Source organism: Liolophura sinensis, chromosome 5 (genome assembly GCF_032854445.1).
Source record: "Liolophura sinensis isolate JHLJ2023 chromosome 5, CUHK_Ljap_v2, whole genome shotgun sequence".
In the NCBI taxonomy this organism is placed as follows: domain Eukaryota; kingdom Metazoa; phylum Mollusca; class Polyplacophora; order Chitonida; family Chitonidae; genus Liolophura; species Liolophura sinensis.
This window is the reverse complement of record NC_088299.1, coordinates 2,026,884-2,039,349: the sequence shown is the minus strand read 5'-3', so window position 1 is coordinate 2,039,349 and position 12,466 is coordinate 2,026,884.

The following is a 12,466-nucleotide window of genomic DNA, read 5'->3' as shown; positions in this document are numbered from 1 at the left end:
AACTAAACATACCTGTGTGTTAGGTGTCGTGTGCAAATGAGCGTGTACATGTACAACGATTGCGAAATTTCCACAGTTCTATAAAAGCTAAAAATATTGTTCTACTCGAATGAACATCTTAGCAGAACAAATGCAAACACCTTTTATTCCCGGTTGTTAAATTTATAAAAGTTAACACTAAGGTAAAGGCAATAATGGTTAAAATGTGTTTATTTTTGGAAATTTTTCTGGTTTAAAGCAAAGTAATGAATATCTAATATTAAAAGCCAGAGTATCAGTCCCTTAAATCAAAGTTTCGGACATTTATTTATCCTAAATGATCTGTTTTCACCCGTTGTTTTATTCAACACGTTTCTTGTATCACAGTGGCCACATTATACGGCAAAAGGAAATGCAGTCATGAATCTTCAAGGGCATTTGCTATTTGGTTACTTGGCATACGCCTAATCCTTGAAATACGTAACCAGCCAGTGAAATAAATTAAAGTAAAACAAAAAATTGGTGTCTTGAAAAAAGTGCTTATCTTTAATATTTCTTTTATACATGTATTTGTAAAATATGAAAGTTCATCAACCGTGATGTGATCGGTTCGATGTCATGTATATATATATGTATATTAAATATCATGCAGGGATTTACCGGACGCAAAAAACACGCGTCTCTGACGCGTGTTTTTTGACTTGGACGCAAAAAATGCATCGGCAGGGGTCCCATGCCACGCAACAAAAAAAAAACCTCAAAATTTACAACCACGTCCAAGTGCCCATGGAAGCTGATTTAGTCACTAAAATAATTCATGTATCCAGTTATTTTCATAAACCAGCATCCACGTGTTCTACGGTAGCAACATGGCACATCCAGCGCTAAAAATAGCACGCGTGGCCTACAATTGTGACGTATGCTGCTAGAGGGGGATCAATGAATTGACGCACTGCTTCAATGCACACAACACGCGCTGTAAAGTGTAAGCGGTCCGCTGAGCAAATGTGCTATCATTCAAAGCAAATCATGAGCAAACAGTCCAAGTTGTCAAAGTTTTTCGGCGGTGGATCCGAGTCTAGCCACACTGTTGTCATGCGTGATTCTGAATCACCTGAGCCGGCTGAAGCTGAAAAGACTTCACACACTGACACAGACGCGGTATCGGCACCTAAACGGGCTCGCACTCGATCGTTTCAAACCGGATGGCAAATGAAATTTCCATGGTTGAGTAGGGCCAACTCCGAATCCCAGGCCTCGGGTATGATATGTAATACTTGTAAAAGTGCAAATTTTGACAATTCCTTCACAACAAACCAGGGCTGTTGTAACTTTCAACTCAGCGCATTGTCCCGCCATCAAGATTCTAAACAACACAACGAGGCTGTAAAGATTTTACATATGCGCTCTCACACAGGTGCGGCCACGAAAAAAGTTCGCGAAGTCAGCCAAAATACGTACGACGAAAAAATGAACAGCGAAATGATTCAGCTAAGAACTGTTTTTGTGATGGCCAAAAATAACATTGCCGCTGATAATTTTCGAGACCTAATGGACTTGCAAGTTTTGAATGGTGTAAAAGTGAAGCAGTACTACAAACGGCCGCAAATTGTCTCCGAAATGGAGGAGTGTACAGAACAAGTCGCGGAGGAAAGCATTCTTGACAAATTACAGGCAAGTGACTTCATTGGCATAATGTTGGACGAGACTTGTGATGTATCAGTGGGAAAAAAAATTACCATTTATGTTAGATACATTGACAATGGAGAAGTGCATGTGTCGTTTATAGGCAATGAACGTATAACAGACAGTGCCGCTGCTGGTATTGAAACTGCCATTATCTCAGTTTTGGAAAGGAAAAACACTTGCCAGGATGACATGCAGAAAGTCCTTGGTCTGGGAACTGACGGAGCGGCTGTAATGACTGGTCGTCACAATGGACTCGGCGCAAAACTGGGTCGTCGAAATAAGAATATTGTCCATATCCACTGCGTGGCTCACCGTTTGAATTTAGCTGTATCCCAGGCAGGAAAGTCGATTGAGTATTGCAAGAACTATCACGCCATGATCCACTCACTCTATCAGTTTTACAGGGATTCTTCTGTCAGATACGATAAGCTAAGACAACTACAAACTGTTCTTAACGGCAAGGCAAAACAAATCGTGGAACCCACATCTGTTCGTTGGCTTTCTATTGAGTCTGCTGTGAAAATGATTCTAGACAGTTATTGTGCTATTATGCTCTCCCTTGATGCGGAAAAATCACCGAAAGCAGTAGGACTATCGAAGTTTATTGGTAAGTCTTACGTTCCAGAAAGATGCCGTCAACTTTTCTCATCAAACACAGTGTTACTTCTGCCAAGAACACATTGACTGACATGAGAAAAGGGTCCAGCAAGGTTACGGAAGTCCTCAATGCTTTGGGTGAGATGCCATCAACAAGAGAGGCAGCCAAGTACCATGATGTGAATGTTACAGATAATAACATTCTCAGACAAAGGTTTAATGATATCAGAAATACCTACCTGGATAAGCTCAGCAGTAACCTTGATGACAGGTTTCCCAGTGACATGTTAGACAAGCTTAAATGTTTTGATGTCCTGTTCAACCCAGGGCGATACCCTAGTGACCTTAACCTCTTAGATTATGGCGTGCAACAGTTTGGTGTGTTAGTAGAGTTGTACCAAGAGCTTGTTAACAAAAAGAGAATGGAAGCTAGCTTTCTACAGTTCAAACACTTAGCTAAGTCATACCAAGTGCTTTCATTTGAAGTTTTTGTGAAAGGGTTGATCAGAGAGTTTAATGAAGAGTTTCCTGACTTTGTGTTACTTGGCAAAATTGCATTGGTGCTTCCAGTTTCCTCTGCCCCATGTGAGAGGGGATTTTCCATCCAAAATGCAATCAAGAACAAATCCAGGAACCGGATAACCCCAGCACGTCTAAACAGGCTGATGTTTATCAAACTGAATGGTGGTAATGTGGAGCACTTTGACTTTGCCAGAGCAGCCAAAATTTTTCACTGACATGAAAAAAAGACTTCCTCATTGATAAGTTCTCTCAGTGTACAGTTAGTCAGACTGTCACTCAAGGCCACTCAGTGACTATATAAGTGATAATCATAACATAAATTGAGAGTTTGACTTTAATGATAGAGAAAAAAAAGTCTTTGTAACATTGAAAAAAATAAACAGAGCACAAAGGTCATTAATATATGTATGTGTTTTTATAGGTCATTTATATATTAAAAATTCATTGGACCCCCATTATGGTATGTGGGACCCCACTTTTTTTTTTGAATGGGGTCCATTGAACCCCACAAAAATTACAGCCAGGTAAAACCCTGAATATGGATATTTAAACTTGATTGATCTCTTTACTTAATAGGAAGTAGGAAACACGTAAGTTTGGATTTCACTCACCGCTGTACAACGATGATGTTCGAGCTTCCTTCAGGATCTAATTGTTGTGAGTATTTTCTTTGTCATGACTATATTTTACAAATTTCGGCTTTCGCCTTAGGGTAAGTCCTCAAGATCTGAAATAGTTTCTGTTTAAGTGTCATTTGACAGGTACTTGTGCCCATTAATAAATTGTACCCCTATATTTGTGTGAAAAAAAAAAAGCTTATCGCAAATGTTTTTATAAATCTTGCAGTAAAAAACATTTTCAGTTAAAGTAAATTTATATTTCTTTTTTCTCCTTTACAGTATCAAGAAGACGAAGTTGGATATCTTCTGCTGATTTCACAGAGCATGTCATAGATACATGTCTCAACCCAGCAGCTCTTGGAACAGTTTTAAGATCGTTTGGACAGTACTCAATGAAAACTTATCGGTTTGACTGAACTCTTATAAATCTTCTGGTTCTTCACTAAACATACCTACCATCCTTTCAAGGTAAGGTAGCAGCACCATGGTATAAATTCTGATCAGCATAAAGTCAACCATTGTGTTTTACCAAATCAGCCACCATATGTTGGTAGCTGGCAAGTATGCATTAACTTAAAGGGACCTTACTTCATGAAGCTACCAATTCAGTTAATTAGAAAATCGGGATTTTGCATTGGGTAACGTGGTTAAAAGGGCATGTTTAGTACCTCTTCGTGGTGGTGCTTAGTATATGCCACCGTTACTTTTAAAGTATAGGTGTACACTTGATAGGATAAGTACAAGTAGGTCTTAACAAAGTCAAAACTTTTAAATGTGTGAAATGTTGAACGGTTGGCGATGGATGCCACTGAGTGGTGGAGTTCAACGATATTGTCTATTAAACCTAGCATACTTTAATTGTGAAAAGAGACATTTTCTTCTCGTTTATGGGGGTTCGAAAATCGCGTTAACCTCTTTAAGGCGTTGAGTAGTTATCTGTACATGACATGGCTGTCACCCATTACTGTAAACATCACCCATTTAATAACCGACACTATTTGATCATACTTTCTTCGCCCAGGTATTTATCTGTGTTGTTCTTACTAGGTTTTCAATTTGTTTTTACATTGAGGGTTATTCAATACAAATTATGTAAATGTAGAAGCTTGCAGTAGACCCATAATGTTTTTTCTTGGCGATATTTATATGTACTTTACGATTTCTTCACTCTTCTTATTCGCCATCCAGTCTTCAGCGGTCTTTGTTTGGGGGAAAAGGCTTTGGTATCACTTTTTGGTCTGAATATCTGATGGTTCCGACAATGCAGGACGGATGGCTGTCATGTGACAAGAGATTGGCACAGCGGTTTGCTGTCATAATGATAATAATAATAACTTTACATATAATTATTAATGCTTTCCAAAAAATGATATAAAGTAGAAATCATAATAATAACAAATTGAATATAACATTTAAAATGAAACTGTTCATTTTTGGTTTTCTCCGTTGTTTCCTCGTTTGATAATGTTCTTTCCGCCTTTCTTTGCAAATGTTGTTTAAAGCAAAGATGTGTGTCATCCAGCTCTGTGATACATGCTAATACTACAAGTAAAGTAAATATTAATAATACTTTATGATTAAGTAAAACTATTTAGTACTGTAAGTACACCATAACACACCATTCAAATAAAGAACACTTTTAAATACTCCAACACATACACATACTATTGAGTGATATAAAGTCTTTTTACCTTTGACATTCCATTTTATATTCAAACAATGCTGTACCTTGAGATTCCCTCGTCCCGTTTTCCTTGTAAGCCTCTCTCTACTAGGAGATTACGATTTCTTCGCTAGTATATAGAGCGAAGCCAGGCTAATCCTGGTCCAAGGTTTAAATCGACTTGACAAATCTCCAAGAGTCGTCTTTCGGACACCTATGGAGGATGGCATCACTTGGAGGTTTTGCTGCATCTCCCCAACACGCAATGCCGCCGCACTATACTGGTAAAAGCTGCCAAATACAGCTTTGGGCAACTCCAAATGGAAGTCTCAGTGGACTTAATGGTAGACAGGGCCATGGCCGCCGGTAACATTGCTGCCTTCACACTAAATTAAACAATGTATACAGCGGTAGCTAATTATGAATAAATAATAATATGGACGCTAACCCTTTAAGTAGAATTGTTTAATACTATATAAGTACAACGTAAATCACCATTCAAATATATAAAACGTTTTAGTACTTTATCACATACACATACTATTAAGTGATAAAAAAGGATTTTTACCTCTGACAAATTCCATTTTATTTTCAAACAAAGCTGTACGTTGCGATTCCATCTCCCCATATTCCTTGTAAGCCTCTCTCCACTGAGAAATGTGGATTTCTTCACTGATATAGACTGATTGAAGGTTTAAATCGGCTTGATCAATCGTTACCAGAAACAGCAAATGATTGGCCTACTCCAAATGTATGTCTCATTGGGCTTAATGGTAGACAGGGTCACAGCCACCAATGACACGGATTTGCACAGGTTTTCAGCCGAGTCTCATTTATCTGCCAACAGTCTCCTTCCTTGTTCCCTGCTCGCTTTCTGGCACTTGTATCACTGTAGGTGTTTACAGCAGGTTTAACAATGAGCATAGAAGAGAGGGACAGCAAGCCGCGCATTTCTCGGAGAGATACTCTGCCTGTGGGCCGGAGGGAGGACCGAGAAACTTCTCAGCGCTGAAACATTATAAGAAAATAATGAAATATCATAAGAAAGTAAAGTACTAGGACTGACAAATTCAAACAAAGTAAATAGTATTTTATGATTAAGTAGAACTGTTTAGCACTATGGGTAAAACACCATTGAAACAAAGAAATCGTTTTAGTACTCTTTAACACATATACATATTATCAAGTGATATAAGCCAGGTGTTTTTACCTCTGACAAATTCCATTTTATATTCAAACAAGGCTGTGCCTTGCGATTCCCCCTTCCTATTTCTCTTGTAAACTTCTCTTCACTAGTATAGAGAACGAAGCCAAGTTTATCCTGATTCAAGGTTTAAATCGACTCGACAAACCTCCTCCAAACCCGCAACTGTGTCGTCTTTCGGCCACTTATGGAGGTTTACATCACTTGGAGGTGTTTCAGCACCCTTCCAACACGCACTGTCGCCGCACTGTAGCCAAAGAAGAAACTGCCAAACACAGCAACTGCTTTGGCGTTCTCCAGTTGGAAGTCTCAGTGGACTTAATGGTAGACAGCGTCACGGCCACCAGTGACATGGTTGTGCACCGGCTGCCAACTCAGCTAGAATTTAACCAGGCGGATGAGCCCTGATGGAGGGAGTGAGGCTCGAACAGATGATAGAACAGGCCAGGAGGGAGAATGGTGCTCCAGGTGACTTAACAGACAGGTGTAAGAAGAAAAATAAAATAAATCGTTATCATTCTACATCTGGGAATTTCAATAAGATGAGCAGATCACTTATATAGGTTATATCTTAATATCTAGCTCTTTGTTAAGAGGGTCCAGGTACAGAATGTAGTCTAATGATGTACATTAATTAACCCCTCTGTTTTGAAAATTAAAGCGGGAAAGAGAATCTTTTCCATCAGAATCACCTTAAATTTCTTTTACTATAGCTGGCCCATATCAGTAAAAGAAATACATGTAGTTTGGGTTAAACACTGGGTGCACATACTTTGAACCCTGAAAATTCTGTAGAATTGTTTAGTACTGTAAGTATAGCGTAATAGACCATTCGAAAGTTTTAGCACTGTAAAACATGCATACTTTTGAGTGAAGTAATTTTTACCTCTGGCAAATTTCATTTTATATTTAAACAATGCTGTACCTTACGTTAAATAATCCCATGTATCTGGTTCTAACACAACTGTCACAGTGTCTTGGACATGTTATTCGCCCAGCCTCTAGTGACGATCTCATTCCGTGTTCCCCGCTCGCTTTTTGTCGACGTCTCTCTGTAGGCGTTTACAGCAGGTTTAACCAGGAAAACAAAAGGCAGAGGATGAGGCGGGGGGGGGGGGGGGGAGGGGGGTGCAGTAAGCCACACAAAACCTCGGAGAGAGGACTGGGAAACTTCTCAGTGCTGAAACATTATACATCATATGAAGTAAATTACCACTACTGACCAGTTCATGTGTACAAAGTAAATGATTTTTTATGATTAGTAGAATTGTTTAGTGCTATAAGTACAGCGTAACACAACATTCAAATAAATAACGTCTTAGTACTTTAGACACATATAGAAGTACTTAAACACATACAGACGTACATATTATTCAGACATAAAGTCAAGTATTTTTACTGTATTAACTGCAGTCGAAGAAGTTCTTCCAGGTCACGAAGGTTCTCGTCCTGAGTTAGGACAGCCCGCCAATCGGAATGAAACATCCCTCCGTGTCCACGGCTGTGGCTGACCCCATTCTGGGTCTTGGACATCCGCAGTGCACAATGTCGTCGCCTTGTAGCAAAATAAGAAACTGCCAAAAACAGCAACTGCTTTTGGCCAACTCAGTCTCAGTCTTAGTCTCAGTGAACTTAATGGTAGACAGCGTCACGGCCACCAGTGACATAGTTGTGCACTTGCGGTTGACTACGCTATACCAGGCAGGTGAGATCTGATGGAATAATGCTCGAACAGATATGGCAGGCCACGGGGGAGAATGGTGCTCAACGTGGCTTTTTTAGTGACTAGTAGTAACATAAAGTAAACAGTAATATTTATTCAGTCATAATCATTCTCACCGAACTGTTCCCTCGCTGTATTAACTGTATTAACAATTCTACAGAAGTTCTTCCAGTCATGGAAGTTCTCGACCTGGGTTAGGACAGCCCTCCCGTCCGAGTGAAACATACCAGCGGAACCTTGGCTGTTGTTCAGACCCCTTCGTGTCCCGGGAACCGCAGTGGTGTAGTCTCGCATGATACGAACTGATGCATCCGTTGTGGATAGAGCCCTCTTTAATATAATTAAGTCGTACAGCATACAGAGAGAAAAAAACAGAGCAGTTACAAAAGTGTGATAGTTGGCAAATGGTCAAACGTAACTGGTGAAATACGGCCTCTTGTCAATTTACTACAGTCAGGGTTTTATTCCATCTGTTCATGTAAATGCATAAATATTAGGAAGAATTACGTAAAAAACAAAATGCAGTGATGTTAATTGCAGTTTATTAGGCGTAAAAGAGATTATCCACACTTCTCTCTATGGGTCTACATAGGACTCATGGCCAGGCGCGACCTTCAGTCCGTCTGTCTCTCTACAACTCTTCATGGTAAAATGTATATGCCAACACACTGGATGGTATCCGTTTTTGTTGTAACCATTAAAGATGATAAAATCAACTTTGTCCTGCCTCCAAACCTGAACGGCTACAGGTGACATGGTTGTTCACTGGCTGCCGCCACAGCTAAATTTTACCAGTAAATTTGCCCTAATAGAATGAAGCCCGGGTCGTTGTCGTCTTCTATGTGTGCAGAAAGCTATGGCAGTGTTTGTCCAATGTTAACAACATTTTCCCGATCTTTTGTCAGAAGCTTCGTGATGTTGAATTGAAACTTGATACATCTTTTGTGCTTCTTAATCATAACTTTATGAGTTTTTCCGGTATTTCACGTAGCATGAATCATGCGTTTGCATGTATTTCTAATCAAATATAGTATTGAAAATACGATTCATTCTTTTTTCTGCGAACTACACGATTATGGCACCGATATATTCTTTGTCCTGCATAGTTGTCAGTGTTTCGCCGTATACGAGATTATACCTTTTATTACTATAAATGATAACTGTGCTAGAATAATTGTCTAGTTCTGGGTTGTGGTTGAAATAACTTTGCTCTTAAAAGAAGTGCTGACATAAATTTCTCCAGCAGGGAATACCCATAATTTTAGGAATGTATATGTGAGAAGTGTTTGTGAACTGTTGTATTCTTCTGTTTATTAATGGTACACGTAGTTTAATATTTATAGATGTAGCCTCTAGTTTTTTTTAATCTGTAGATGCGTATATTTGATTCCGGTAACATGTTTTTGTATAGTTTGCTAGGATAGGAAAGTCAGTTCTTTGTTATCTACAAGATATCCTTTTTAAACTTTTATCGATGCATGTAAAACACCTGAAGGGCCGTGACATATAATGTATGTATATTTTTCTGGTTTTTTTTCTGTTTTTGTTTTTTTTTTTTTGTTTTTTTTTTCATTTATCTGTTTCACTCAATTGTGGCTCGAGATACAAGTATTGCACACACAAAAAAGAAAAACGAAAAAAATAAACAAAACATACGATTGTAGCGGTGCCATGTCAGTGGTTTTCTGGAATGTATCAATAATGTACTTATAATTTAGGTTTGGATTACACTGCACCAGCTCAGGAATATTTACCCCACACGAGGGTGTTAAAGTTGAGGATTGCATATAAAAGCTGTTTGATGCTGCAAACTTGTGCATGGTTGTATATTACTTCTGAAGCTTTGGAAACGCTGTTGGATGCTTTCAAAAGTTTTCCTTAAATACGGGATAGATGAATATTGTTTATGAAGGTATTAACCCTTGGCATTCCCATAGACTGCTTCGTTACTTTACCTTATTACCATTCTATAACTGTAATGCAGTAGCATTAGAGAGAGTAAATTTGTTATGGGAAGTGTTTTTTGTGTCACTTGTCAGTATGTTCATGAAGTTATTATTTCTCTTAATTTTCAAGAAGTATTTTCACAATCCTGTTCACAATATTATGTTTTTAGCTAGTATATGCCGTTTAATCTCGCATGAGGTTTTGAATACATTTTCAGTTATCTTTGTACTGAACGAACGCAGTTAGTTTTCGGACTTCCGCTAAATTTAGATTAATTTGTTAATACAGCTTTCAAACTGTAGGGTCATTAATGTCGAAATCTCATAAAAATTATATGTTTCTATAGAAACCTCTGTACCTTGTGTGTTTAACCTCATTAAAAGCTCAACTTAAAAAATCACAAGTGTGTTTACAAGCGACTTTGTCTATGGTTTATATTAGTTGGTATAGAACTGGGGCATCTAGGTTGTAGAAATCGGACATGGATTTTCCCTCCATCGTTTGAAAAAGATTTTATCATTTACTTACTTTAGGTGAAAATTCTCATAGCCTCCTAAAGTGATATGAATGAAAATAAGGAAGTTTCCAACATTCATCATCTGTGTTTACAGCCTGTAAAAACTGCTATTCTGACCGATTAGAACATCCGATTTTGGATGACTGGTTTCACTTATACATCTTGTGGAAACCTATAAATAGGCTGATATCTATGCTTTTGCAGACGGCATTGGTATGTGCCTGGAATCAACACCGAGCTCTTGTTAATAAGCATCGTGGTAGTAAGTAGATATTTTGATAACAGTGTGAAAATTCTTGTAGGATGAGGGCCACAGGAATGGTGAACGTTGTTGAAGAACTCCAAAACAGTTTAACTTTTAGTGGAATCCAGCTCCAGGAAATCAGGAATCCAGTGTCAGAAATCTGGGGAAAATCTGGGATTTAATCCATACATGCATTCTCACAAAACCGAGAATCCTGGAAACTATCCGGGAATTCAGCAGTGGACAATAACCAATGCCCTTAGACTGATTTACAATGAACTTGATGTTGTCTTTTGAGACTCTATGGGACACTTCTCTGTGCCTTTCATTATACAATGGACCCATGCAGCACCTTACAAGTCCTGGTTATTTGGTAATTTTTTCTTTCTCTTTATCGTAAATTGCCATCACCTGATTCGCTGAAAAACTGTTTTGGAGAACCTTCATTTCATACGAGAATCTCGCGCGTCCCATATGAAAGTGGTAAACTTATTAGTCCAGGGAATATTGTAATATCGAATCCAAATATAGTACCGATGTCTCCATATTCATGGGAGATAATCCTGATTGAGTCAGTTGTTTAACCACCTTCACTCAGCACGTTAAGTATCAAACAGGATTAATGTGAGTGAATGCACGGTGTCGCACCTACTACCAAAATTAAAAATTTCTCCAGTTTTCTCCTAAAGCGGTATATGTCATAATCTGATTTGTCATAACTCTCAAATAAGTAGAATAATTTTATATTGCATCCCACAACATTCGCATACTGAAGTTGAATGACTGCTCATCCAAGCTTACGACGGCAGATTCAGAATATTTGAAAAGAGACTAAGAACTGCGCGGCTGAATCACTATTGATGTACTAATGCGACAGGGCGCGTTTCATGTCGTTGGTATGACTTTCAAATAACTAATATAACTCCCGACTTTCATCGTAGAATCCAGAGTAATCACTTTACCACCCCCAGCGAACTTATCTAAAATCAGGCTTAGACACCCGATCATTTTTTACGACAAAGGCCCCAAAATTTTAAAAAAATGACTCAAAAACTAACCTGAAAGTTTTTTTCCGAAAATGATTTTTGTCCGGACAATAACTCAAGAACACCGTATCTGATTGTGTCCAACTTGTACAATGTTATTGATGACATCAACAAGATTGCGGCTGAGATGGATTTGAAGGGAGGGTTAAACAATTCAGTAAGACGGCCCTGATTTTGGAGATAACGTTATCACTCTGGCGTGGCGAAAACAAAATGGCCGCCCTATGTTGACGCATAGGGGAAAAGACCCACCTTTGTCGCTCTACCAGTCACCAGTAATGCTAGATTGTACGAAAAACATCACTCAAGCTCTACCGATAAGGTCGTACTATCTGGATAACTAAAAATTATACAAACCCAAGGAATACATTATCGCTGACAGCGATACAAAAACTGGCATTTTCCTGTGCTATTACGTTGGGAGTAGGCTACAATTTTCTTCACCCACGATGTCTGTTACTAAAGAGATCATGTGGTCTCTAGCTTCCGGGCCGTCTTGCAGAATATGGCCACAGTGGCTTTCCAGTACTCAGACTTTTATGAAACTTGAAACTTGAACAGTGGTATGACATCATTGAGAGAACTGTTGGGAGAGTTTTTTCAGTTATGTATAAAACAATAAAGACGTTTTCTTTCCGGTCATTGAATTTCTTTTGTGCACATCAAATCTTGGGAATTTAACTGATTACCTTCAAACTAGTGATTGTTGTATGAT